This window comes from Sorex fumeus, unplaced genomic scaffold (assembly GCF_029834395.1).
Source record: "Sorex fumeus unplaced genomic scaffold, SorFum_2.1 ptg000018l, whole genome shotgun sequence".
Lineage (NCBI taxonomy): Eukaryota > Metazoa > Chordata > Mammalia > Eulipotyphla > Soricidae > Sorex > Sorex fumeus.
In genome coordinates, this window is record NW_026606075.1 from 30,232,428 (window position 1) to 30,257,636 (window position 25,209).

At 46.8% G+C, this 25,209-nt stretch overlaps 1 protein-coding gene across 4 annotated transcripts in view; it reads right to left on the reverse strand.

The window, feature by feature from the left end:
• The window catches only part of OCLN (occludin), a 64,006-nt gene extending 58,280 nt beyond the window's left edge, over positions 1 to 5,726 (reverse strand). Inside the window, exon 1 of one of the 4 annotated variants that reach the window (XM_056112490.1) lies at positions 5,707 to 5,726. The gene's annotated coding sequence lies outside the window, so the exon portion shown is untranslated. Of the gene's footprint in view, positions 1 to 3,783; positions 3,894 to 4,925; positions 4,974 to 5,094; positions 5,227 to 5,706 lie in introns of those variants that run through there. The other 3 variants (XM_056112487.1, XM_056112489.1, XM_056112488.1) reach the window with 3 other exon arrangements.
• Positions 5,727 to 25,209: the final 19,483 nt, after the last annotated feature.

Below are 25,209 nucleotides of genomic sequence, written 5' to 3' on the forward strand. Positions count from 1 at the left end.
AAGCTTACAGGTAACTTATTTGTGTGGGGTAGATTTTTATTTTATTGCTTTTTCATGTTTTGGGGGGCTGGAGCGATAGCACAGCAGGTAGGGCGTTTGCCTTGCACGCGGCTGACCCAGCTGACCCGGGTTTGATTCCTCCGCCCCTCTCGGAGAACCCAGCAAGCTACCAAGAGTATCTCGCCCACACGGCAAAGCCTGGCAAGCTACCCGTGATGTACTCGATATGCCAAACACAGTAACAAGTCTCACAATGTTACTGGGCCCACTCGAGCAAATCGATGAACAATGGGAGGACAGTGACAGTGATATGTTTTGGGGGCAGGGGAGGTAAATACTTTTATTTAGAAAATGAGAGAAGGAAAGGGAAGGAGGAAAAAGAGAGAGGAAGAGAGAGACTGATAAAGATGAAAACAGGTCTCTGAGCAGGGCTCTGAGCAGCTCCCCAATTTTAAGACATCACTATCTCAAGACTCATTGCCTGGAAGAAAGGCACCAATACAAGGAGGGCTTGATCATGTGGATTTCCTGTTCCGAATGCCAGATCCTTAGATGGACAGTGTCAACCTTCAGATCTCAGCTCAGAGACTTACCACTCACTCATCTTTTTTTTTTCTTTTTGGGTCACACCCAGCGATGCTCAGGGGTTATTACTGGCTCATGCACTCAGGAGTTACTCCTGGCAGTGCTCAGAGGACCATATGGGATGCTGGGAATCGAACCCGGGTCGGCCGCGTGCAAGGCAAACGCCCTACCCGCTGTGCTATTGCTCCAGCCCCCTCACTCATCTCTTTAAACCATTTTGTTTTTAGAGCATATTTCCATCCTATTTTTGTTTGTTTGCACCACCCACAGAGGTGCTCAGGGTTTACACCTAACTCTGTGCTAGGGACCACTCCTAGTGGGCTCTGGTGACCACATGGATGCTGGGATAGAACCTAGGTTCACCATGTGCAAGGCAAGCACCTGAACCCTGTACAATCGCTACACTGCACTATCACTTTGGATTCCTTCCACCACTCCTTTTTAAAAAAAAAAAAAAAAAAAACCAAGGCTATCATTTCCATTCCAAGCAGAATAGTAGGTTTACCAAAACATAAAAAAGATTAGGGGCGGAGAGATAGTACAGCAGATAGGGTATCTTACACAACCAACCCTGATTAGATTCCCAGCATCCCATATAGTTCACAGCACTGCCAGGAGTGATCCCTAAATGCAAAACCAGGAGTAACCTCTGAGTACTACCTAGTATGGCCCAAAGAACAAACAAACCAAAGAGCAAAGCTACACCAAGAGCAGTAGCTTTACAAGAACAAGCAGCTTTACAAGCACTTGGATGTCTGCAGTGATACCAGGGATCAAACCGAGCCTCAGCCCTTTGAACCACCTCCCCAACCGCAACCTTCATCACTCCACTCCCAATCTCTAAGATGTAGCCCCTGGTACAGAACAATGCTCAGTGAATATCTGGTTCGCAAAACCAACAGTCCATATTCCAATTGGGACTTCAATCTAGCTGTAAATGCCCTGAAATTCTTCAGACAGCTAACCAGAAAATTTAATCCTTCAGTTCCTACAAAGTAGTTCACAGCTGAGAGTCAAAGGGAAAGAGTAAGAAAAAGGTCAAGCATAACCAAATGGGCATCACCAGGAACTCCCTAGAAAGACAGAATCCCCATGCTCACCCCTGTTCGATAAATCTGATGACTTATTATTTTTCTCAATGGTGCCAGGGGCTTCCCCGCAGACTTCTGTAAGAGATGGGGGCAAGGCTGGTGCAGACCTAAGCTGCTCAACAAGGCCACCAGGGCTACACCTAGAGATACTCAGGGGCCCTGATGTATCAAAAGGTGCCAGGGACAGACCTCCGCCTGCATGCCTCCATCTCTTGCTATCTCCCAGACCCAGACTTGCTCCTCAGTAAGATCTCCAGGTGATTCATACCACAGCAGAGACTGGGAGGTACCAGTTTACCGAACAGCCGCAACTAAAACCATAAACATACATTTTTAAGCTCTCCACACAATCTGCAAGCCCTTAACTCTAGTATTCCCTGCAAGAGTAATGTGAGGAACAAAAGTCCACTATGGTCAGTCACGGAAGCCTTGAAATGCAACTGAAGGGAAGCTCTCTGGTAGCTGAGAAGGTCTCTCCCAAAGCTGAAACACACATGGTGGGAGTCTCCAGTGGGATCTGGCATCTGCACTACCCCCCAGCACCAATGAGAAGCCACCCCCAGGCATAGCATGAACCAAAAAGACCAAAAAGGGGAAAGTTCGCTCTGGGAGATTCCTGGGAAGGTGAAAGATTGTAACAGAAAATTTGTACTTGGGGCCCTCACTCATGGAACTCCAGGCTCTGCGCTCAGGTATCACTCCTGTCAGTGCTTGGGGGACTATATGTAGTGCTGGGAATCAATCCCAGGTCAGCTTCCTGCAAAGCATATGCCTCAGCCTCTGTACTATCTCTCTGGCCTCAAATTTGTGTAGTTCTAAGTATGTCTTAGAACCACTTTAAAAAGGCAGTATTGGACTGGATAGAGTTCAATTAGCTACAAATGTGTGTGACAGTTAAAGGCCAGGGTTAGATCCCCAATACTGCATGGTCCCCTGGACACTGCTAGGGGTGGCCCCCAAACCAAGAAATAAGAAAATAATTTCAACTTTTGGTTCTTTTCTTCCTTCCGGGCCACACCTGGTGGAACTCAGGGTTATGATGTTAGAGGATGATGGAATCCAGGCCTCCTGCAAGTGAAATATACACTGAGGGAGAGGAGGGGCCATCTTCCAACTTCTTCTTGTTGCAGAGGCCACATCTGGCAGTGGGATGTGGGGTGGGGGGCAACCATGGCCCCAACCCTGAGGTGCTGTGGCAATGGGGTAAGTGGAGCCTGAGATGGAACCCAGGACCTCTGTACATGCAAGGGCAAACACATGTACTGAGCCACATTCCCCAGCCTGCCCATACTATCTTTCTGTCACTGTCCTCCCGTTGTTCATCGATTTGCTTGAGCACGCCCAGTAACGTCTCTATTGTGAGACTTGTTGTTACTGTGTTTGGCATATCGAATACTTCATGGGTAGCTTGCCATGTTTTGCCTCGCTTAGAGGGGAAAAAAAACAACGGGGGAAAAAAAACAACGGGAAAATTAGAGATGCACTAGCCCTGTAATTCTTTTTCTTTCTTTCTTTCTTTCTTTCTTTCTTTCTTTCTTTCTTTCTTTCTTCTTTGGTGGGGGGGGGGGGCGCCACACTTGGCTGTGCCCTACCTTGCACTCCGGGATTATGTGTGGCAGGCTCCGGGGACCAGATGGGGTACCAGGGCCCGGAGCTTCCAAGACAAGAATTCTATCCCAGGCACTGCACAGGGCCTCTGTGCCTAGGAGCCGCTGCCCCTGGTTTCCCTACAGAGCCTGGAAGCTGCTGCATTTTCGGGAGTGTGCCAGAGATGGCACCCAGGGCCTCAAGGCAAGTGCTGGACCGAGTCACATCCCCAGCGGCAGTTGGCTTTATACCAAAGGAGGAACCGAACAAAGTGAAAAGGTCCGAAAAATAGAGTGTAGCTTTGCCTGCAGAGACCTCTCTTACATGGCGCCACGGCTCCGGGTTCTATTTTAAATAACTTGGAGGCGAAACTAAAGGTTCACCTGTTCAGTGCCATCGACATCCTACTACACCTGGTAAAGGCGAACTGCGTCTCCCAGAAGAAAGCAGCCGTCACGACAATCACCAGAAGGGCCCTAAGGAGAAGGGTTTCTCTTTTCCTGGGAGTCCAGCAACACACCTGCGGCGCTGGAGGGCCTCCCCGGCGCCCCAGGTCATTTCCCGGCTGGGTCCGCGGCGCGCAGAGCCCCGGGGCGGGTCGGCAGAAACGGCGGCCGCTCCCGACACCGGAGTAGAAGGGGCTCGGCCAGCCCTGGCGCGGAGACCACTTGCCCACCCTCCTCTCCCCGCCAGGCTTCCTCCACCCGGGTAACGAACACTCGGGCAGTCGGGGCGCCGGGCAGCCCGCGGCGCGGCCGGGGCGGGCGCAGGTGCCGGCGTCCGTGCGGCCCGGGCGCCGAGTGCGGCCGAGCGGAGCAAGCCCGCGGGCAGGTCCGCCCCACTGGCCGCGGCTTCGGCCGTCACGGCTGGGAGTCGCCAGCTCGAGCAGCTTCCCTCGAAGTCCAGCCTTGCTGGAAATGAAATCCCCGCGCGCTCGCAACGCTCCCAGAAGCCCGCTCGGAGGAGCCCATCGAGGGCCAGAAGCCCGCTCGGAGGAGCCCATCGAGGGCCAGAAGCCCGCTCGGAGGAGCCCATCGAGGGCCCCCACGCACTTCCCAGGAATGTTTCTTGGCTTAATCCCGGCCACCTCTCCGCAGAGTACCCGAAGTGGTGGGGTGGGGGCGGAAATTATGAGGTGCCCTCCCCGTCGGGGTCTAAGATAACCCCGCCCAGGCCGGCGATCAGCCCCTCCACCCCCCGTCAGCTCCGATCACCGAGGTCCGAAGCAACACCCCCAACCTGGTCCCCGGCCGGAGGCCACGAGTCGCCCCCTCTTCCTGGGGGACAACCCACTACTAGCACCAGCACCACCCAAACTGCAGTCCCCCGAGGAAACCGAGCGTGTTCGGGCACCTAACACGCTCCTTGCAGAGCCAAAGTTGCCAGCACGGCCTGGGCGGGTGGCTGGAAGTGTTTCCGCCGCCGGAGCCGACCCGCTGCCCCTCTCCCGGGCGCGCTGACCCCGTCGCTCCCGAGTCCCAGGCAGCACAGGGGCGAAACGGCCACCGAAACCAGCGCGGGGCGGGCGGCCTCCCACCCCCCCCCATCTCCGCTCCGGGTCCGCGAGCCGGCCCGGCGGGACAGCGGCGAGCCGACTCCCCGGTCGGCTCGGAGGGGCCACCGCGCGCCCGACTCTCACCTGGGCGCCCGGCGCGCGCTCACCTGGCAGGCGCACCTGGAGCTGTGCGGGTGGCGGGCGCGCGCCGCGGGGTCGGGCCCGGGGACGCCGCGCGCCGCCCCCTGCCCACCCCGCCCGCCCGCCCCGTCCCGCCCCCGGGCATGCGCACCTCCGCCCGCCCCGAGCCGGAGGCCCCCGGGAGCCCCGGCCCACCTGCTGCACGCGCCGCTCCGGCTCCTCGGCGCTCGCCCGAGTCCCGCCGGCTCCAGTTCGCGCAGGGGAGAGGCGGGGAGGGCCGGACGCCGGCGGGAGGGCGTGGTGCGGGCCGCCGCCTCCGTCACCGACCCGCTCACCTGAAACTCGGGGGAAGGGAGGGCGGGCCAGGAGGCGGGAGGAACCGGCCCGGCTCGGCGGCGGGTTAAAGGAAACGCGCGAAGACCGACCCGAAGGGGAGGGGGCGGGGATCCCGACCGGGCGGAGCTGGAGCCCCCCCCCCCCGAGGCGGGTAAGGGGGTCCCCGGGCACGCACCGAGCTCCGCGGCCTTCGAGGGCCTGGAGAGGAGGGAGTGGGGCAGGTCTGGAGGGGCCCGGGGTTCGCCCGGAAAGGGAGCCCGGCGCTTGGTCTGCCCGGCGGCACCCTCTCCCCGTGCTTTTTTCCTGATCAGAAATTGGGGACGCGTGTTGTTGGAAAGAAACGCCCAGATGTGGAAGGCTCTCAAAGCCACGCGTTAGTGTGGGCAAGTGTCCGAATCGCTGGCTCCAGAAAAAAAGAAAAACAAAGAACAGTTACTCAAGAGTGATCAAATGGAAGTGAAATGCTGTTACCTGAACTAATCTAGCGAAAGTCCCCTAAAAAAGAAGCCTCGCGTAGGTCCCCACTTCCCAGGTCTGGCAGGCTGAGACTGTCCCTGGCAGCACCCGCAGCTGACAGGTCCCTGCCCACACCCGTCGGCTGTGCCCAGGAGAACCCAGAGGCTCCATAGTTGCCCAGCTCTGCTGCTCAGTTCCCAGAATTGGCTACACGTTTACTCGGTCACCGGCCACCTCCCAGAGTTAACTCTTCTCTAGAAGCCGTTCCCTCCTACACAGCCCGGGAACACACACACACACACACACACACACACACACACACACACACACACACACTAAAGGACCCCCCCCCCCAAGACTATGCAAGGTGGGTGTCTCTGACAAGCACGCTCTCAGTAAACTCACCTTGCCTTGCCCAAACCGTCTGCTCTCTTGGTAAATTCCTTAACTACCCAAAGTCTGAACCCAGCAAGGTCTGGGTTCCTGGCCCCCCTCCTTCCTCTTCATGTTTGGGGTGCCACTCAAGACAATGATGCAGACTCCAGTAAACTTAACACCCTATCTGGTGTTTTCTCGACCCCTTTCTCTCCAAATTAGGCTGGCATGTTTGAGAGTTGGCTGGGGGAGAGGGGGATTTTTGTTTGTTTGGGGGTCACACCCGGAGATAACCGGGGTTTTGGAGGGATTTAAATTATTTGATTATTCTCTTGGGTTTGAGAGAAAGAAAGCCTAGTTCTGAGCACTGAGTTCTATTTCTTGAGTTGGAGGGTGGTTCCAAAAGGAATGTGTGTTTAGGAAAATTCATAATCTGCACTTAAGGATGTGCACACTTTTAAATATGTATGCTGTATTTCATTTTTTAAAAATTGTACTCCAGGGCCCAAGTGATATAGTACAACCTTACGCAGCCGTCCTGGGCTCCCTCCCTGGCTTCCCATATATATGGTTCCCCAAGACCCACCAGGAGTAAGCCCTGAGCTTCTGCGGTAGTCCAAAAACAAAACAAAGATTGTGCTTAAGATTTGACAGTTATAGTTCTTAATTAAATCTCACCATCTGTGTGAAGGCTAGTATTTATTTTCTTAACTCCTGATTTATTTTGTGTTCCATCTGGAATGTCAGCATTACTAATAAATTTCTGTCCACTTCCACCCACTTCTTAGTCTTTAGTGGTTAGAGATGAGACTCACCCATGCATTATGTCTTAAGACACAATTCAATGTTAAGGAAGTTATATAAATTATATAAATGTACGGTATCTTAAATGATGACAGCTCTAGTAGGTAATTAATCCACTTGGTATTCTTCATGGAAGTCATTGCTACAATTATTTTAATATGATTGTCAGTTTTGAATGATGCAGTTTAAAATTGGTGTTGTTAACAGGGGAAGTCAGGTTAATCCTCTTAATGTTCAATGTCAGATTACTGAAATCTCCAAACATTCCACTAGGTTTATAATTAAACAAGGGAACATTTCCTAATACTCTCAAATTTTATAAACAGGACTATTATTTTATGGTATATTTTGACATATTCTAAAAAGAACTTAGTTTTTCCCACCTTTCAAAATTGAAATATATTTCATATACCATATGCAGTATCAGGGATCAAACCTGGGTTGGCCACATTGTAGGCAAGTGCCTTAGTCTACTGGGTCCTACTGTCTCTCAGATCCAAAGTTGTGGTTTATTATACTGTTGTCCAATAGCATGTTAGGTAGTAGTTATAAATGTTCACAAGGAAAATTCAGCCTTAAATCCCAAACCCAGGCCAGAAAGACGCACATGCTTTGCTTGAAGGATCAATCCTCTGAATCTAGCACTACCAGATGTACCCCCACCCTCGCTAACATAAACATACCTTTTGGGTCCCCCCCTTCCTGCCTTGCCTTTTCTCCCTGTTTTGTTGTGGTCGTGTGATGACAGGAGAGTCACATATGTGATTGTAGTAACTTGCACACAATTGGTTGTAGTATTTCCAAGACTGAAATCTTGGGGTAGCACCTGGAAACCCAATATTAGTGTTACCAGCTGTGCTTGGCACATGTAAGGTGGTGCCAGGGTTTGAGCTGGCAGCCTCACAGTTGCAAGGCAGGCAGTCTGCCTCTGAGCTCTCCCCAGACCCCAATACTACATTTCTTTAATGACCAAACAAAATTAGTTGAATGCTAATTGATGCCATGGTCAAAGTAATCAGATTACAGAATCAAATTGTAGCAACATTTTAATTATTTTAAGCAAAGATTTTCTTTGCACAGCTCATAGTTACATTATCGACTATTATCCACTGCAAACATTTGATGAAAATTCTCGTGACTCATAAACAGAACAAATATTGCTCTCCAAGGAAACAGGATTAGAAACTATTGGTTTTGCCTGCAGTCAAATGCATAATAACACACACACATACACATTTTTATGTATATATAAAGGAGAAAGAGCATCAGATTAGATGCTCAGAGATTAGTCAGAGATTTGAGTTTAAATCTGTGTTCCTCTTATTAATGGATGGGATGGGATAGCTCCTTAAGGAAAATTAAAGGACTCTCACCTTATTTTCCACACTGTAAAATCAGGTGATAATAAATATACTAGCTTCAATAATTATTGGAGGAACAGGGATCATTCATCAAGATAGAAAATAAAGTCTTGGGGGTTAGAGAGCTAGTACAGGGGTTAAGGCACATGCCTTGAATGTGACAGACATTCTGCCACCAAGACCCCATGATCCCCTTAGTTAGGACTGACCTCTGAGTATAGGACCAGGAGTAACTTCTGAGCACCAATGACCAATGGGTATAACTGAAAACTCAACCTCCCCTCCCCCCCAAAAAAAAGAGAAGAAAAAATATTGGCTGGAAATATAACAAATCTTTGAAAGTTTGACAAGTCATTACTGTACTCTCCCTGTAAGAGTTTCTCTATAATATAGTTGTTCAGCAAACGTTTCCTCTGAGGTCAGAGAACTAATATGGAGAGAAACGTGCTTGCTTTGCAAGCGGCCAACCCAGGTGCAATCCAGGTACCACACGTGGTCCCTGAAGCACCACCAGGAGTGATCCCTGAGCACTGCCGAGTGTCACTCAAAAATAAGCTCAAAACCCCAATGTTTTCTCATTAGCAAATAAAAATGACCCAGATTCCCAAAGCCAATCTGCCTGTGAGATTAAGTCCATCTCTCTCATCTCCTGCCTCTGTGAAGCAGCAACTCCTTAAGTAGCATTCCAAAGCTTACAATTCTAGTACCAGGTCTTAAAGAAACAAACCAGGACAATGAGCATATTTCTACTTGGACTCACTTGCTTGGTGAAGGAATTCAATGACTGGTATTTGTTCAAGGTCAACACAACTTGCTGTTGTCAAAGACCTGACTGGAAGGCTGCGATGCCCCAGCCTATTATGAGTAGGGAGGCACCCGGTCCATATGGGACCATTTCCTTGGACAGATTAATGGAGGAATGTATGGATAAGTCACCAGGAAGGCAATTTCTGAAACAACGATGTCACCTGATGAGCACATCTCTATCTCCTCAGTTCCTATATTAAGTAAGATCCTCCCAAGGGGAATTCAAGGTTAAACAGAGTTCACACCTGAACCAGAACTTCAACAAGCAGGATAGTAATCACAGTGATCACAGTTACTTATTCAAAATGACCTTGAGAGCCAGATACTACATTGAGGACTTCATGGAATGCATTTTGTTTGTCTTTACAATTTTAATGATATACTATTATTTTCCCATTTGGGGACCTTAGACTCAGGATTTGAAGACAAATAATGCAATTTCAGAATTGATATCTTAACAGATTTACTATACTTTAGGAGTGCTTTTGTCTCTTTAAAATAAATGCCCAAATTTCTCAAAACTACCCTGGGTGGGGGGAATCCTTTTTAAAAAAATAAATAGGAACTGTAGAGAGCTCAGTGGGTTGAGCACATTCTTCATGTGCTGGAAACCCAGGTTCCATCCCAGCACTTTGTGGTGCCTTGGACTCTAATTGGGAGTAGCTCCTGAACACCACCAGGTGTGGCCCACAAATTTTTTAAAATAGTAGTTTAGAGGCATCTTATGGGGTCAGAATAAACCAATCAGAGTTACAACCATGTGTAACTTTTAAACATAATACTAGACCAAATGAACAAATCTCCATTACAGTAAGAATTCATTTCCATAAACTTCAAGAACAGGTAAAACTAAAATGGCATTATTTGAAGATGCACATAGAAGTGCAAAACGACAAAGGAAAGCAAGGATGTGTGTGTGCATGTGTGCGTGTGCGCGCGTGCATGCTTACACATACATCAAAAATCATACATGCAAAGCAAATGATCTACTACTGAACTACATCCCCTGTCCAGCAAAGAAACTTTTATCTTGAAGTCCAGCTGTATCTACTTCACAGCGAGGGAAAGGACTGGAAAGAGCAAACGTGTGATGCGTACTGCTGACAGTTTGTGGCCTGACCTTGAAACGCATTGCAGGCTTTTAGCTTTGCAGAACCTGGTTGAGTCAGAGAAATAGTACAGGGGTTAAAATGCTTCACAGTCAAACTGCTTCATCCCCAACCCTGCATCGGGTCCCCCAGCACCACCAAGAGTGATCCCTGAGTACAGCCAGGTATGACTCCCAAACCCAAAAAAAACAAACCAACAATTTATTGAGCTGTAAATATCTGATTTGTGTACTTTTTGATAAAAAAATTGCATATTTCATAGTAAAAATGTTATTTGAAAGAACAGGGTTTACTGAAAGGCATTCCTAAAAAGAGATCTATGTCCAGGTGTTTTGTAAATAACATTCTTCAAATACCAGCCTTATAGGATCAGAATAAAGGGAGATTGTCTGAAGAGGGATAGGCCATTTGTTGACCTAGGACAGAATGCTGCCACAATTCTATGGATGAAGAAGAAAAAGAGATTTGCTACTGGTTTGGTTTGGGGCCACATTCAATTGTGCTCAGGGCCTACTCCCAACTAAGTGCTGGGGGTAAAACCTGGGGCCACATCACACAAAGTATGTGCTCCAGTCCTTGCTGGAGCTGTCTCTCCAGCCCTGGCACTGGCTTATCTTTCTTTTCCTTCCTTCCTTCCTTCCTTCCTTCCTTCCTTCCTTCCTTCCTCTCTCTCTCTCTCTTTCTTTCTTTCTTTCTTTCTTTCTTTCTTTCTTTCTTTCCTAAAGTTACACGGGTCACATATTGCAGTGGAAATTGGCTTTGCTGGCTTTTCCAGGAACTGGTCTCTGAATCATTTTTGCTCAAGAGAGGAAGGAGGTTGGCCGTAGCACCATGAGAGCTAGTGAAGGAAGAAGCAATGCACAGACTGAAGTGCGAAAGATGAAAGATGAGGAAGAGGTTCAAGTAAACTGTGAACTTGTGCATCATGGAGGCCATAGGAGCAGAAGCTAGGAATGATGGAGGCTGGAAAGTTGGTACAAAACACTAACATGCATGTTCTTTTGAATTCATCTCACTGGATCTGGAACTTACTGTTTAATAGCTGCCACCTCCTTTGAGAGAAAGACCCTCCGAAAAAGTCCCCTTCGGTCCATTGCACCTGACCCAACATCCTGGACTAATTCTGAATTTGACTGGCTGAATGGAACATGCACACAATAAATCATGCCTTCTGTCTTGGCTAAAGATTTGAGAGAAAAAAAAACAAAGAAAAGGAAGGAGGAAAAAGGAAACACTAACCAAACACCCCACTCTCATATCTAAATTTAACTTCCTAGGGCTCGTTAGCTCCTGTGTTCCTCAAGCCTTGAAAAATACAACTAATAATCTTTACCATAAAAATCCGAATCTGTAGAAAAATCATAGACCTAGGTCAGTACGAAAATAAAATACTCGCAGTGATTTAGAGACACTCTGTTAGTTTGGGGGCATATTTTCTACCCCGTCATCATGGAATTTTCATGTGGTAGCTCCCCTGATTTCACTTGAGTATGATTCTTATCTTTGAGGCTGGTTTTTGGTTTGGGGACACCCCTGGGAGTGCTCAGGGGCTACTATATTAGCAGATTTCTCTGGAGACCACCAAATATGCACTCCAGCCCATTAAGCTGTCTCACTGACCACACTTCTGATTTCACTTAGAGGATCACCACTGGGATCAATCCCTGAGCTCATTCATAGCCAGGAGAAGTTCCCGAGCACTATCTGATGTGGCCCCCAAAACAAAAATAATCACTTATCACTTAATCACTTAATCCCCGTTATTCATCGATTTACTCGAGCGGGTGCCAGTAACGTCTCCATTCATCCCGGTTGCGTGCTAGCGTAGCCCAATGGTATCTGTTCGTTCTAGGAACATGCAGAGCCTCAAACCGATCATTTAGGGTCTTGACGAAGAAGTCTGACCATCTTATAGGTGGGCGTCCACGTGATCTTTTGATGTCCCGTGGAATCCAATCAGTAATGGCTCTAGTCCAGCGGTTGTCTGTAAACCTCATTACGTGTCCAGCCCATCTGATTTTTGATGTCTTGGCAAATGAGACAGCGTCCCTGATTCTTGAGCGTTGACGAAGATCAGATCTCCGGATTCTATCTCTCATTTGAGTGAATCGTGATATTCCAAGCATAGTTCTTTCGATTCCTCTTTGAGAGACCCGAATAGCGTTCTCATCCTGTTTTCATAGGGTCCAGGTCTCTGAGGCATATGTTAATGCAGGAAGAATAGTGGAATCAAAGAGATGTGCTCGTAGCTGGAGGTTCTTTGTCCTTTTAGTTATTTCTTCAATGCTCTGGAAGGCATTCCAAGCCGCTCTCTTCCTCCTGTGCAACTCAGGTGCCAGGTCATTCATCATGTTGATTTCTCGACCTAGGTATATACAACTGTTGCATTCGGAGATGGTGGTTCCGTTGAGAGCGAATGGAGCGTCAGGAACAAGGCTGTTTCTCATAAACATTGTCTTCGTAAGATTCAGCTGTAGTCCGACCTTTCCACATTCATGGTCAAAGTCGTTCAGCATTTGTGCCGCTTGGCTGATGTTTGGTGTTATTAGAACGATGACATCAGCAAAGCGGAGGTGGTGTAGTTGCCGACCATCTATCTTCACTCCCATGCTTTCCCATTCCAGTCGTCACATGATGTTCTCGAGGGTGGCACTGAAGAGTTTTGGTGAAATGGTATCACCCTGCCGAACCCCTCTCTTGATATGGATGATTACTTCTTTGTAGAATGGTGAGATCTTGGTAGTGAATCCGCAATAGAGCTCACGAAGGATCCTGATGTATTGAGTTTGTACGCCCTGATTGGCTAGGGCTTCCATGACCGCTTCCGTCTCGACAGAATCAAAGGCCTTCTTTAAATCAATGAACGTTAGACAGAGCGGCATCTTGAACTCCCGAGATACCTCAATGAGCTTGGTTATTGTGTGGATATGGTCGATGGTACTGAATCCTTTTCGGAATCCAGCTTGTTCACATGGTTGTCCTTCATCTAGTGTTCTGCTAATCCTATTCAGGATGACTCGAGTGAATAGTTTGTAGATGACAGACAATAGGCAGATTGGGCGATAGTTGCCAATGTCGTGGATGTCTCCTTTCTTGTATAGTAGTACAGTCCTGCTGGTTTTCCATTGGGATGGAACCTTGCATTCAGATAGGTAGCGTGTGAAGGGTCGAGCCAATGTATTGATGAGTACTGATGGTAAGTTCTTCAGGTGTTCAGGTCTGATCTTGTCTGGGCCAGGTGCTCTTTGTTTCTTTACCGACGAGATGGCATGTTGGATTTCGGAAGGGAGAACATTGGGAACGACATATCCATCATGTGGTATGTGGTATGTGGGCAAGTGGATGTGGCTATTAAGAGATCTGAGTAGAAGTCATGAATAATCTTCTCCATTGCCCTTCTCCCAAAACAAAAATAATAATTTTTAAAAATCAAATGGAAATATTGAAGGTCGAAAAGGTTGATCAAATGCATGCTTTGCATGCAGGAGGTCAGAGTTATGCCCCAGACACTGCATGGTCCACCAACAGTAGCTGTTATAAAGATTGTTAGTTGTTAAAGATTGTTAGCTGAGAGGAACCCACGAGCATAGAGTTAGGGGTAGTACCTGAACACTGCAGGGTGTACCCTATCCCTAAACCAAAAACAAAACACAAAAAAAACTTTGTACTTGTATCCCTGGAGACACAGTGAGGTTAAGACAGACAGGGTCCCTAGTGGAGATTTATCCCTTAGCTGGGAGAAAACAGGCAGCCAAGATGATTAGACTGAAATGAGCCTTGCAGACAGGGAGGAAATGAAACAGGCTCCAGGCCAGACCCTGGAGAGCTCTGTGCTGGGAGTCGCTGTCTTGGCAGAGCGCATCCAGCAGCTGTGTGGAAAGGCCATGTTCCAGCTGAGACTTTAATGATAAGAAAGTGGCTGGGGAGATGGTTCGCAAGACTTGAGCACATGTTTTGCATATAGGAGTCCTGGTACCACATGGTCCCTGGAGAAACGCAGGAATAAGTAACCCAAGTACTGAGCTGGGATTAGCCTCCAAACACCACCTGGCATGGTCCCAAAACAAAACCCAAAAAAGCAAAACAAAACCAAAACCATGCAACCATCTTGGACACAAAGTACAAAAGGACACCAGCCTTGAGCAAGTCTCCTAGATTATTACCAGAAGCTTTGGGCTGTTTCAATCATTATTTCACGATGAATCACAAGCTGAATTTATGTATTGAATTTAGTGGTGTTCTAAGTATCAAGCTGAGCATTTTTCCATTAATTTTTTTTTGTAACAAAGGTATATTTATCTTTTAAAAGCTTGTAGCTTCTGAATAGAAAAGACAGGGTCAAATCTGAGAAAGAGCCAGGGTGATCTGGAGCCCCACTGATGAGATCTTTGACAAACATAAACGACTCTGAGCCTCTTCCTATGCGAATCTTAATTCTCTTAATTTGATTTTTTTTTAATTTTTTAAATTTTTTTTCTTGCTTTGTGGGGGTCATGCCTGGCGATGACAAGAGTTACTCCTGGCTCTGCGCTCTGGAATTACCCCTGGCGGTGCCCAGGGGACCATATGGGATGCTGGGAATCGAACCCGGGCCGGCCGCGTGCAAGGCAAATGTCCTACCTGCTGTGCTATTGCTCCAGCCCCAAATTCTCTTAATTTGAAAGGTCGACAAGATGCTCAGGATAGGGAAGGAAATGGGAAGAGAAGTCTATCATAATCACATATTTTATGTTTTATGCTCCTATATTTTCTAAAAGAAATTGGTGAGGGAGGGAGGGACCCCTGCCAAGCAGTGACCCCAGGACCACTCTCAGCAACCCTTGACCAATTAGGCCAGATAGTTCAATACTCAGACAGACAATGCAATGTGGCATGGGTCCAGGGGTGTTGAGGCACTTCAAGACTATATACTGAACCAGTTGCCCCCCCACGAGCGGCTCTCCGGCATGGCCACGACTCCAGAGCACAGAAACCAATCTCTTAATTATCTGACGTTCAGTAGAAATACTTTCAGGGTTAATAAGTAAAATAGTGGAAATCTAAAATCAACATTTAATTCTTGAACCCACCTGTAGAAAGCAAATCATTTCACAATGCTTTTTCAGCATGTCTGATTTGGGGGGGGGGGTAAACTCTAAATAATAGTGGTGCATCTTTTATTGAAACAATGAATCTAATCAAAGCAGATAGAGTATTAACTAAAATTCATCTGCCTCGCAGGCATTGGGAGGGGTGGAGGGTGGGGTTTTATTGGGGTTCTTCATGGTAAAAAATAAGTATTGGTAAAGGGAAAGGTGTTTGATATTTGCATGACTGAGACCTAAACCTGAAAGCTCTGTAACTTTTCCCACAGTGATTCAACAAATAAATAAATTATTTAAAAAAAAAAAAGACTATATACCAAAAAGTATTTGGAGCTCATGAAATGCTGGGGTTCAAAATCAGATCCCTATGCATTCAAGCAATGTACCCTTGACCCCCAGCTATCTTCCTAGTCCCCAGTATATATCTTTTACTCAGCCGTTTATGTCCAAACATGTCTACATTCTTGTTCAACCATTTAAAAGTAGTTTTCAGGGACTGGGGTTAGTACAGCAGATAAGGCAGTTGCCTTGTGCCTAGTCAATTCAGGGTTCAATCTGGGTTTCATATGGACCCCCAAGCAACATCAGGAATAATTCCTGAGTACAGAGCCAGGAGTAACCCTGAGCACTGCCTGGTGTGACCCCCCCCAAAAAAAACAATAAATAAATAAAAGTAGTTTGTAGAGTCGTGGAGGCTCAAAGTTCATGTGTATGCCATTCAACACATGGGTTTTCTCTCCTGGAACACTTCCCTAATCCCAAAAAAGTAATTTCAAGATTGGACACCACAGTCCTACATACCTCAGCATATATTTGTAAGAACCAAGCTATATTCCTACAGAACTCCTATCACACTTTATTCAGCTCTAGCAGAATCTTATAGACTGGGTGACTTATAAACAATAAAAATGAATTTCTTGGCTCAGAGAGATGTTCCAAAGGGTTGGAGAGTGTGCTTGGCCTGCCTGAGCTCTGACTACCATCCTCAGCACCATAGGGTTCTCCGAGCACTGCCCACTTACCCATTCCCGCAATATTTCTCTTCTGGATAGAAATTCAACAAAAAAAAAGTGCTAAATTATGAATAGGAGACACAAACAATCCATTTACAACAACCACCCTACTGTTACCATATTTCCCCAAATAGCTTGTAGAGTTTGTTTAAGGGGTCCTCCAGAGCAGTGCTCAGTGGGCCTGTGGACTACTCCTGGCAGTAGTCAGTCACTGAAAAGCAATTCAGTGCCAGGCCCTGAGGAAGTGGTGCTGCTCAGACTCTGCAGTGCCAGGACCATCAGGGCCACCCCACTGCTCTGAGGGCTCCAAAGTTGCACCTAGAGACGCTTGGGAGCCCATGTGGTGCCAGGGAGTCAGTCGACGTCAGGTCCTTGCTTATATGCACCCTAATTACTGTTGTCTGCTGGCTTGTTTTGGTTTTGACGGGCCTAGAACCCAGGGTTCTATCTAAACCACGCAGATTTCTGTTGCTTTATTGTATCCATAAACCATTAGGAATTATTTCCTGCATTTCATTATTATGTTTCTCTAGTTTCCTTTTTTTTTTTGGCTTTATTTTTTGGGGGGAAGGTGGTCACACCCAGCGATGCTCAGGAGTTACTCTTTTTTTTTTTCTTTTTGGGTCACACCCGGCAATGCACAGGGATTACTCCTGGCTCTGCACTCAGGAATTACTCCTGGCGATGCTCAGGGGACCATATGGGATGCTGGGAATAGAACCTGGGTCGGCCGTGTGCAAGGCAAATGCTCTATCCGCTGTGTTATCGCTCCAGCCCCAGAGGTTACTCTTGATTCTGCACTCAGAATTATTCCTGAAAGTTCTTGTGGTACCACATGTGATGCTGGGGATTGAAGCCCAGTCGGTCGCATGCAATGCAAGCTTAGTACAAGTTAATACGTGCACTTAGTACAAACTAAGTACAAATTTAATATGTGCATGGCCCTACCTGTTGTATTATTGCTCTGGCTTCAGTTTTCTTAACTCCTGAACATTCTCATTATTGTTGCTTTGTTTTGTTTTTGGTTGTTTGGTTTTGAGTCACATTCGCAGTACTCAGGGTTCATTCCTGGCTCTGTGCTCAGGGATCACTCTTGGCGGGGCTCAGGGAACCATATGGGGTGCCAGGGATCATGGAAAGTATCCACCCATTTTATTGTCTTTCTAGCCCAAGTTTAGGATCTTTTGAGCATACCTGTAGCATGCCAGGGAATCTCATAGTTTGAAAGATGAAGATATTTGTTTCCTGCCTTTTGCAGAGTTGTGAAAATATAGGTATCTGCACTTATATCAGTGGAATGCATATTATCAAGGGGACATATCAAGGAGAACAATAGCATTGAGTATAGACTAAAAAAATTACCCAAACCACCTTAATATTCCCTGTGACTCTTTGATGTCAGTTCATTCTTACCCTCCATGTAGAAAGACATCATATTGAGAACCAGCTATTCACTTCCGCTGCTCACTTTCTCCAGAAAAAACAGGCCTCACACTCAGCCACGAGAACCTGAGGTCTTAGCAGTTTGTTTTGTTTTGTGTTTTGACAATGTTATTCTTAAAGAGGACCTTATCCAAGGACTGAGGGTGTGGTTGAGGTGAGAGCATGCGTTCTAGGTGGAGGACCTGGATTCAATGCCCAGCATCTCCAAAACAAAATATAAAATCAAATAAAAGGATAATGTCCAATGGTCCCATTGGATATCTCACTGTCTAGATTTATGTTTTGCCCCCAGTACATTATTAGACTTTAGGAAACCCTTGTTTCAAGACTAGTTCAGTTGTTGTTCCAGACGCCATAATTCATCCCAAGGTGAGTGAAGTTGAGTTAGTCTCATGGCACCCTTTTCCTGAATCGTTAGGAAGTATACCTTGGAGGAACACATTAATTCTATGTGATTATTTTATTTCCTAATGATCTTTATCCCAAGAAAATCTTTGAGTGTCCATAACTGAGGCTTGTCCGAGTCAATACTTAAGTTGGTGCCTAATTTTTTTTCCTACTATTATGGTATGAGACCCATTGTATTTACTGTTTGGGGCATATCGAATATCACCCGATCTGCCTGTTGTCTGTCATCTACAAGCTGTTCAATCGAATCATCCTAAATAGGATTGGCAGAACACTAGATGAAGGACAACCATGCGAGCAAGTTGGGTTCTGAAAAGGATTCAGCACGATCGACCATATCCACATGGTAATCAAGCTCATTGAGGTTTCTCGGGAGTTCAAGATGCCGCTCTGTTCATTGATTTAAAGAAGGCCTTTGATTCTGTTGAGACTGAAGCAGTCATCGAAGCCCTAGCCAAACAGGGTGTTCAAACTCAATACATCAGGATCCTCCGTGAGCTGTATTATGGATTCACTACCAGGATCTCACCATTCTATAAGAAAGTGATCATCCTTCTCAAGAGAGGGGTTCGGCAGGGTGATACCATTTCACTGAAACTCTTCAGTACCACCCTCGAGAATGTCTTGCAATGACTGGAATGGGAAGGAGTGGGAGTGAAGATAGATGGTCAGCAACTATACCAACTCCACTTTGCTGATGACATCGTTCTAATAATACCAAACATTAGCCAAGCAGTACAAATGCTGGCCAACTTCGACCGTGAGTATGGAAAGGTCGAACTACAGCTGAATCTCATGAAAACAATGTTTATGAGAAACGATCTCATTCCTGATGTTCCATTTGCTCTCAACGGAACAAACATCTCCAAATGCAACAGTTATGTGTACCTAGTTCGAGAAGTCAACACGACGAATGACCCGGCACCTGAGTTGTACAGGAGGAAGAGTGTAGCTTGGAAGGCCTTCAAGAGCGTCAAAGAAATAGCTAAGAGAATGAAGAACCTCCAGCTCCAGGCACATCTCTTCGACTCCACTACATTAACATACACCTCAGAGACCTGGGCCCTACGAAAACAGGATGAGAATGCTATTCAGGTTTCCCAAAGAGGAATCAAAAGAGCTATGCTTGGAGTATCACACTTCACTCAAGTGAGAGAAAGAATCCGGAGTTCCAACCTCTGTCGACGATCGAGATTCAGGGATGCTGTCTCGTTTGCCAAGGCATCAAAAATCAGATGGGCTGGACATGTAATGTGATTTGCAGACACTTGCTGGACTAGAGCTGTTAGGGATTCCATGTGACGCCTAAAGATCGCGTGGCCGCCCACCCACGAGATGGTCAGACTTCTTTGTCATGACCCTGAACAATTGGTTTGAGGTTCTTCGTGGTCCTGGAGCGAGCAGACACCATTGGGCTACACTAGCACGTGACAGGGACGAATGGAGATGTTACTGGCACCTGCTCGAGCAAATCGATGAGTAACGGGATGTCAAGTGATCAAGTGATTATGGTGTATTAGTACCCACACTATCAGTGCTACCAAAAGGGGGGAAATGTTTTCATAGTACATAGGGTAAAACAGTTGCCTTGTACTTGGTCAACCCAGGTTCAATCCCTGCCCCCACATATGGTCCCTCAAATGCTGCCAGGAATGATCCCTGAGTACAGTCAGTTGTAAGCCCAGAGCACAGCCATATGTGGCCCCAAACCCAAAAACCACCACCACTACCAAAAATTTTTCAGCATGGGGCTAGGGGGAGGGGAGTGGAGGGGGAATTGAAATCTAGGTTATTAAAACACTGACCTTTTATGAAAAATATTTTCTTTCAATGACATCATTTCTTTCTGTCTTGCCTTTAAGCAACAACTGGTCCCTTACAAGCATCAACACAGCCATATACCCAGCTCACTTGTTTACTAAGTGTAGCTAGGTGATGTGGGAAGAAATCAAAGCAGGCCGAGGGCAGTGCTCTTTCCCTCAGAGTCTAGGAGATGAGGTGTACACTCACAATAAACTGTATCACTGTCCTCCCATCGTTTATCGATTTGCTCAAGCGGGCCCAGCAAGCTACCGAGAGTATCTCGCCCGCACGGCAAAGCCTGGCAAGCTCCCCGTGACGTGTTCGATATGCCAAACACAGTAACAACAAGTCTCACGATGGAGATTCACAATAACAAAAATTTTAAAATAAAATCATGAAATAAAAGGGCAGATAAGGATGAGTGAGTGAGAGATAAGACCTGGACTCACAACTGCTCACCTGCCCAGCCCCTGCTCCGCCCCCTCCTGTCTCTGTGGCTTGCCCTTTGCTCGCAATAATTCCTCTTTCTGGAATGTTCTTCTTCCACCTTTGTGCCTGTAGGTTCAGGCACTAAAATAGTAGGCGCAAGGCTGAGAGCAAATGCCTCCTCTATTCAACAATAAACCTTTAAAAGTTGTTTTCCATCTCTGAGAGGAGGCTTTTGTTTGTTTTGTTTTGTTTGTTTTGGGGTCACACCCAGCCTTGCTCAGGGCTTACTCCTGGCTCTGTGCTCAGGGAACCATACGGGGTGCAGGAAATCCAACCTCGGTTGGCCTTGTGCACGGCAAGTTTCCCTCGTACTGAACTCTCTCTCCAGACCCCACTGTGAAGTGGATCCTGACACTAATGCACATACTCCAAAAATCAATTTAAATCTTTTTGGGTTTTGGCTTTTGGGGGGGGCAGGGGGGGGTTAAGGGTGGGTTGGTTGTAGCCTGCAAAGTCTGGCATCTCGCCTGTATAGCAAGTACTTCAGTTCTTTGAAGTAACTCTTCATCTTCTCTAAATTTAAATTTTTTTAAATTTTTTTGTTATCCATCCCACCTCCGAAAACTAAATCTTTTGACTGTCTAAGGTTAAGTCATTTTCGATCTTGGCTAGTCTTAAGCGTGTGGGGTCCCTCTGCCTGACGGACACACTCAAGGCCCTTTCCTCTCGTTGGTCTGGCCCTCTGGGGCTTCCTCCCGCTACTCCTCGAGGACTCCTGCTGCTTTAACTGAAGCAACTCATCACGTTCAGACGTCAGTGCCTTCGGGTATTGCTGCCAATACTCTGAAGGAGAAGCTCCCCTCCTGCTCTATGTGCATTTTCTTTCGATCTGTTCCTTACAGTAGGAGGTGAATAAGGAATTTTCCTTTGCACCCTTCCCCTAGACAGAAAAGGGAAAAATAACAGGAAACCAAACCACCGAAAACAATGAAGATGAATATCAAATATTTGTTCCTCTCTGCAAGAGAAGAGTTGGACACAACATTAGGTCATCATCTTCCTAGCATTTGAAAGATTCAAAGTTACTCTGAGAATTTCTACTAGAGAAAGAAAGAAAGAAAGAAAGAAAGAAAGAAAGAAAGAAAGAAAAGAAAGAAAGACCCCCAAAAATCAAAAGAATTTCCACTGGAGCAATTTGGCTGCTTTTTTATTTAAATGAAGGAAAGTTAACAATAAAGCCTATGGGGCCAGGGCTATAACTCAGTGGTTAGAGAGTATACCTCACATTTATAGGGTTCTGGGGTGGCCCCTGGCACCAAATATCAAAACAGAAAAGACCAAAAAAAATTACACACACACACATACACACACACACACAGACTTTTAATAGAAACAGGAAGAGATTATTCCAAATATTCAAAATCGTCATGTCAAGGCAATGCTTATCATGGAACTCGTTATCCTGGAGCCTGGTTTGATGTTGCAAGCAGACAAGTTGCTTCCTTCCTGTACTCATAGACCCTGGGTGCATTTACATTCTATTCTAGATCTGACCACCCCAAAATGTGCCAAAGTAGTGTATTTGATCATTTTGAAGATGAGCGAAACCCTAACCTCCCCTTCTCGGAAAACTGGAACTAGATCTGTATGCAGAAGGAATCCTGCCTGCACTCGCACGCGTACACACACACACACACACACACACACACACACACACACACACACACAGGATCCTGGAGAATCAGATAGTGAATAGGGGTGTGAAGCTGTGTGAGTTGACTCAACTTAGGTGGGTAAATCAGTTGGACCATTGGAAATTTTTCAAAATTTTATAGTCCTGTCTGTTCATAGATTGATCGCTTCTTTGTCTAACTCTGTGTTAACTTATTAACTGACTGTTTGGGTCTTTCACTGGGTTCCATATCTTACAGACCTCTGCATGTACCATGTTCAATTTCTCATGCTGATCTCTTTCCTGCCAATTTATTTCTGGGCCAGTCAAAGGCACTGGTGTCTGAGAGGGAGATCCCTGAAATTATCCTCTTCTGTGAGGCACAGTTTGTTGGGCAACTTCTCTGCCTCGCCAAAGTCTCACTAGTTAAATATTATCTCCTTTGTGTAGATAAGAAAGCTGAATTTCATGGGGGCTGGGAGATAGATAAAAGAGTGAAGCACATGCCTTATGGGGCCCTGATTTTGATCCTCAGCACCACAAGACCCACAAATACTGTGCTGCCACCCTCCCCACCCCCGCCCCCCCCCCCAAAAAAAAAGAAAAAGAAAAAACATGGGCTGGAGAGACTAGTCAGAAGGTACTTATTTACCTTGCATACACTGACCAAGGTTTGATCCCTGGCATTACATATGGTCCCCAGAGTCACACCAGAGATTGGGGTAGGGTATCCCTTGAGCACCTCAGGGTTTGGTAGAGAGACGGAAGGGGGGAGAGAGAGAGAGAGAGAGAGAGAGAGAGAGAGAGAGAGAGAGAGAACAGGGCTGAGATAAAAAAAATAGCTTGAAATTACTCAGCTAGAAAAGGAACAAACTGGGATTTAAAGACACATAATGTGGGGCTGGAGAAATAGCACAGTGCCTTGCACGCAACTGACCCGGGTTCGATTCCCAGCATCCCATATGGTCCCCTGAGCACCACCAGGACTAACTCCTGAGTACAGAGCCAGGAGTAACCCCTGTGCATTGCCAGGTGTGACCCAGAAAGCCAAAAGAAAAAGAAAAAAAAGACACATAATGTGTGTGTGTGTGTGTGTGTGTGTGTGTTGCTATCTTTTAAGCCAGGGCTACACACTATACAAGGCAAGTGCTAAGACACATCTCTGACCTTGCTTGTTTGTTTGCTCTTTTAAGAAACGTAGGGTTTTTTTTTTTTTGCGGTGGGGGGCGGGGGGTGGTGGTGATGTTCAGAACATTGGATTGTGGCACCACAAATCTCCAGGGACAGTGCCATCAGGATCACACTCAGTGGTGGTGCTGGATCTAATGCGGAGTCTCACCAGTGTGCTAGCCCATTCTCCCGGCACATGCTTGTTTGGACCCTAAATTCACATCATCATAGGATCATGGTTTTTTTGGCAGGGGTGGGGATAGGGGTGGGCCACACCTGGCAATGCTCAGGGCTTATTCATGGCTCTATTCTCAGGGATCGCTCCTGGAGGGCTCAGAGATGGGGGACTATATGGTTTGCCGGGGATTGGAACCAGGTTGGCCACAGGCAAGGGAAAAACCCTACTGGCAACCTATCACTCCGGGCCTCAACAGCACTTATTTCAATGTTTGTTAACACCAAACTGTGAGGTCCTTATGTTCACATCTGTCTCAATGCTTAGCAGATGAAAACTGACTGGCATAGCAAAAGACTAATATTTCCCAGTTCTCATTAGCTCATGAAACTCAATTTTTTTCCCTACGTTTGCCCTCCGGATGCAGTGAGAGACTTGGGTGCAGGAGAGGCTGACACTGCCCCATTAGCTAACTACAGTCTCACTCCTCTTGGCGGTGCTTGGCCCAGGAACTCTAACCTAAACCAATCAGCTCTTGTCTGGGGCCATGGATGCACCTCAGTGCTAGAGAGCACTTGTCTTGCATATGTGAGTTTGAACTCGGGCACTTCAAAAGTAAAATAATAAAATACTCAGCCGTCCAGGAGACTCAGTTCCATGTATCCCTGATTTGGCCTAACTCCTGGTTCTGTACTCAGGGATCTTTCTGGTGTGGCTTAGGGGACCGTATGTAGTGCTGGGGATCAAACCCAGGTTCTATTTGTGCAAGGCAAGTAATATTCTCTTATTCCCTGTAATATTCTCTGGCCTTTCTTTAAGGTACTTTATACTTTCATTTTTCTGTCTTGAGCTGAAAGTGTACAGAAGGAGAAAGGCATTTAGAAGATGTTCGTTCTTTTTTTTTTTTTGACTCTTTGAGTTGTACCAGCAGTGCTCGGGGGTTACTCCTCACTCTGCACTCAGGAAATACTCCTGGAAGTGCTCAGGGGACCATATGAAATGCCAGGGATAGAACCTGGCTTGGCCATGTGCAAGGCAAACGCCCTATCTGCTGTAGCATCGCTCTGGCCTTCAGTCAGATGTTCACTCTTTTGCTTTGCTTGTGTTGTTGTTTTTTTCTTTTTAATTTTTGGTCCACACCTGGTGATGCTTAGGGGTTACTCCTGGCTGTTCACTCAGGAATTACTTCTGGCAGTGCTTAGGGGGCCATATGGGATGCCAGGGATCAAACCCAGGAGGGCTGCATGCAAGGCAAGTGTTCTGCTAGCTGTACTATAGCTCCAGCCCCTAGATGTGTATTATATAACACTTCTTTTGTGTTGGGCTGGAGCGATAGCACAGCGGGTAGGGCATTTGCCTTGCATGTGGCCAACCCGGCTGACCCGGGTTCGATTCCTCTGCCCCTCTAGGAGAGCTCGGCAACCTAGCGAGAGTATCTTGCCTGCATGGCAAAGCCTGGCAAGCTCCCCGTGGCCTATTCGATATGCCAAACACAGTAACAATGTCTCGCAATGGAGATGTTACTGGGCCTGCTTGAGCCAATCGATGAACAACTGGAAAATAGTGCTACTACGGTGCTTCTTTTGTGTCAGAAGTAAGCAGAGAAGGGCTGGTACTATAGGACAGTGAGTGGGTAGGGCTTTTGCCTCACACACAGTCAACCCAGGTTCAATCCCTGGCACTCCATGTGATCTTCTAAGCCTATAAGGAGTGATTCCTGAATGCAGCACTGCCAGGTGTGGCCCAAAAACAAAAAACAGCAACAACAGAAGAAATCTGAGACTATATGATTCTTAACAGGTTGATACTGTCTTCGTCTCTCTTTTATGCATCAGGAAATTGAGCCTTGGCAGGGCAAGTGATTT